We start from the raw sequence: 4764 nt of genomic DNA on the forward strand, positions 1-4764 counted from the left end.
CATTAACATGAAAAGTGACATTGCCTTTAGTGCAATCAATAACATCCCCTGCAGTATTCAAAAAGGGTCTTCCAAGGATAATAGACATACTATCGTCCTCGTGAATATCAAGAATAACAAAGTCCGTTAAAATAGTAACATTTGCAACTACAACATGCACATCCTCACAAATACCGATAGGTATAGCAGTTGATTTATCAGCCATTTGCAAAGATATTTCAGTAGGTGTCAACTTATTCAAATCAAGTCTATGATATAAAGAGAGAGGCATAACACTAACACCGGCTCCAAAATCACATAAAGCAGTTTTAACATAGTTTCTTTTAATAGAGCATGGTATAGTGGGTACACCGGGATCTCCAAGTTTTTTTTGGTATTCCACCCTTAAAAGTATAATTAGCAAGCATGGTGGAAATTTCAGCTTCCGGTATCTTTCTTTTACTTGTAACAATTTCTTTCATATACTTAGCATAAGGATTCATTTTGAGCATATCAGTTAATCGCATCCGCAAAAAGATAGGTCTAATCATTTCAGCAAAGCGCTCAAAATCCTCATCATCCTTTTTCTTGGATGGTTTGGGAGGAAAAGGCATGGGTTTCTGAACCCATGGTTCCCTTTCTTTACCATGTTTCCTAGCAACAAAGTCTTTCTTATCAAAATGTTGATTCTTTGATTGTGGGTTATCAAGATCAACAGCAGGTTCAATTTCTACATCATTATCATTACTAGGTTGAGCATCATCATGAACATTATCATTAACATTATTACTAGTTTCAGGTTCATTACCAGATTGAGTTTCAACATCAGAAATAGAAATATCATTTGTATTGTCAGGTGTTTCAGTAACAGGTTCACTAGAAGCATGCAAAGTCCTATCATTTTTCTTTTTCTCCCTTTTAGAAGGACTAGGTGCATCTATATTATTTCTCTGAGAATCCTGCTCAATTCTCTTAGGATGGCCTTCAGGATACAAAGGTTCCTGAGTCATTTTACCACCTCTAGTCATAACTCTAACAATATTATCATTATTCTTACTATTCAATTCATTGAGCAAAACATTTTGAGCTTTAAGTACTTGTTCTACTTGAGTGATAACCATAGAAGCATGTTTACTAATAAGTTTAAGTTCAACTTTGACATTAGCCATATAATCACCCAAGTGTTCAAGCATATTTGAATTGTATTTCAATTGTCTACCAAAATAAGCATTAAAGTCTTCTTGCTTAGCCATAAATTTATCAAACTCATCTAAGCATGGGCTAGCAAACTTAGTAAATGGGGTTTCAGCTTTATCATATCTATAGAGAGAATTTACCTTTACTACCTGTGTCGGGTTATCAAGACCATGAGTTTCTTCAATAGGTAAACGATTAAGATCATATGTTTCTTCAACAGGCGGTAAATTAAGACCGTGTATTTCTTCAATAGGAGGTAAATTCTTAACATCTTCAGCTTTAATACCTTTTTCTTTCATAGATTTCTTTGCCTCTTGCATATCTTCAGGACTGAGAAATAGAATACCCCTCTTCTTCAGAGTTGGTTTCAGAATAGGCTCAGGAATTGGCTCCGGAGGTGTCCAATTATTTTCATTTGCCAACATATTATTCAATAGAATTTCAGCTTCATCTGGTGTTCTTTCCCTGAAAACAGAACCAGCACAACTATCCAGGTAATCTCTGGAAGCATCGGTTAGTCCATTATAAAAGATATCAAGTATTTCATTTTTCTTAATAGGATGATCAGGCAAAGCATTAAGTAATTGGAGAAGCCTCCCCCAAGCTTGTGGGAGACTCTCTTCTTCATTTTGCGGAAAATTATATATATCCCTTAAAGCAGCTTGTTTCTTATGAGCAGGGAAATATTTAGCAGAGAAGTAATAAATCATATCCTGGGGACTACGCATACAACCAGGATCAAGAGAATTAAACCATATCTTAGCATCACCCTTTAATGAGAACGGAAATATTTTAAGGATATAAAAGTAACGAGTTCTCTCATCAGTAGTGAACATGGTGGCTATATCATTTAATTTAGTAAGATGTGCCACAACAGTTTCAGATTCATAGCCATGAAAAGGATCAGATTCAACCAAAGTAATTATACCAGGATCAACAGAGAATTCATAATCCTTATCGGTAACACAAATAGGTGAAGTAGCAAAAGCAGGGTCAGGTTTCATTCTAGCATTTAGAGATTGCTTATTCCATTTAGCTAATAATCTCTTAAGTTCGTATCTATCTTTGCAAGCTAAAATAGCTAAAGAGGCTTCTTGATAAAAAAACATAACCTTCAGGAATAACAAGTGATTCTTCATCATCACTTTCATCAGTATTATCAGATTCAATATTTTCAATCTCTCTAGCCCTAGCAAGTTGTTCATCAAGAAATTCACCTAGTGGCACAGTAGTATCAAGCATAGAAGTAGTTTCATCATAAGTATCATGCATAGCAGAAGTAGCATCATCAATAACATACATCATATCAGAACGAATAGCAGAAGCAGTTTTAGGCGTCGCAAGCTTACTCAAAACAGAAGGTGAATCAAGTGCAGAGCTAGATGTCAGTTCCTTACCTCCCCTCGTAGTTGAGGGATAAATCTTGGTTTTTGGATCTCCTAAGTTCTTCATAATGATAAGTAGATATAAATCCCAAGTGACTCAAAGAATAGAGCTATGATCCCCAGAAGCGGTGCCAGAAATAGTCTTGATAACCCACAAGTATAGGGGATCGCAACAGTTTTCGAGGGTAGAGTATTCAACCCAAATTTATTGATTCGACACAAGGGGAGCCAAAGAATATTCTCAAGTATTACCAGCTGAGTTGTCAATTCAACCACACTTGGAAACTTAGTATCTGCAACAAGGTATTTAGTAGCAAAGTAATATGATAGTAGTGGTAATGGTAGCAAAAGGTGATAGTAGTAAAAGTAATGTTTTTGGTATTTTGTAGTGATGATAGCAATAGCAACGGAAAAGTAAATAAGCGGAGAACAATATACGGAAAGCTCGTAGGCAATGGATCGGTGATGGAGAATTATGCCGGATGCGGTTCATCATGTAAAAGTCATAACCTAGGGTGACACAGAACTAGCTCCAGTTCATCAATGTAATGTAGGCATGTATTCCGAATATAGTCATACGTGCTTATGGAAAATAACTTGCATGACATCTTTTGTCCTACCCTCCTGTGGCAGTGGGGTCCTTACAGATATTAAGGCCTCCTTTTAATAGAGAACCAGAGCAAACCATTAACACATAGTGGATACATGAACTCCTCAAACTACGGTCATCACCGGTAAGTATCCCGATTATTGTCACTTCGGGGTTAACGGATCATAACACATAATAGGTGACTATGGACTTGCAAGATAGGATCAAGAACACTCATATATTGATGAAAACATAATAGGTTCAGATATGAAATCATGGCACTCGGGCCCTAGTGACAAGCATTAAGCATAGCAAAGTCATAGCAACATCAATCTCAGAACATAGTGGATACTAGGGATCAAACCCTAACAAAACTAACTCGATTACATGATAGATCTCATCCAACCCATCACCATCCAGCAAACCTATGATGGAATTACTCACACACAGCGGTGAGCATCATGAAATTGGTGATGGAGGATGGTTGATGATGACGATGGCGACGGATTCCCCTCTCCGGAGCCCCGAACGGACTCCAGATCAGCCCTCCCGAAGGTTTTAGGGCTTGGCGGCGGCTCTGTATCGTAAAATGTGATGAATTCTTCTCTCTGATTTTTTCTCCCCGAAACACAATATATGGAGTTGGAGTTGGAGTCGGAGAGGCACTGATGTCTACTACACAACCTTCTTCTTGTAGACGTTGTTGGGCCTCCAAGTGCAGAGGTTTGTAGGACAGTAGCAAATTTCCCTCAAGTGGATGCCCTAAGGTTTATCAATCCGTAGGAGGCGTAGGATGAAGATGGTCTCTCTCAAGCAACCCTCCAATCAAATAACAGAGAGTCTCTTGTGTCCCCAACACACCCAATACAATGGTAAATTGTATAGGTGCACTAGTTCAGCGAAGAGATGGTGATACAAGTGCAATATGGATGGTAGATAAAGGTATTTGTAATCTGAAATTATAAAAACAGCAAGGTAACTAATGATAAAAGTGAGCGTAAACGGTATTGCAATGTGTTGAAACAAGGCCTAGGGTTCATACTTTCACTAGTGCAAGTTCTCTCAACAATAATAACATAATTGGATCACATAACTATCCCTCAACATGCAACAAAGAGTCACTCCAAAATCACAAATAGAGGAGAACGAACGAAGAGATTATGGTAGGGTACGAAACCACCTCAAAGTTATTCTTTCCAATCAATCCGTTGGGCTATTCCTATAAGTGTCAAAAACAGCCCTAGAGTTCGTACTAGAATAACACCTTAAGATACAAATCAACCAAAACCCTAATGTCACCTAGATACTCCAATGTCACCTCAAGTATCCGTGGGTATGATTATACGATATGCATCACACAATCTCAGATTCATCTATTCAACCAACACATAGGACCTCAAAGAGTGCCCCAAAGTTCCTACCAGAGAATCACGACGAAAACATGTGCCAACCCCTATGCATAGGTTCATGGGCGGAACCGGCAAGTTGATCACCAAAACATACATCAAGTGAATCACGTGGTATACCATTGTCACCACAGATACGCACGGCAAGACATACATCAAGTGTTCTAAAATCTTTAAAGACTCAATGCGATAAGATTACATCAAAGGG

The sequence above is a fragment of the Triticum aestivum genome, chromosome 3A, assembly GCF_018294505.1.
Source record: "Triticum aestivum cultivar Chinese Spring chromosome 3A, IWGSC CS RefSeq v2.1, whole genome shotgun sequence".
NCBI lineage: Eukaryota > Viridiplantae > Streptophyta > Magnoliopsida > Poales > Poaceae > Triticum > Triticum aestivum.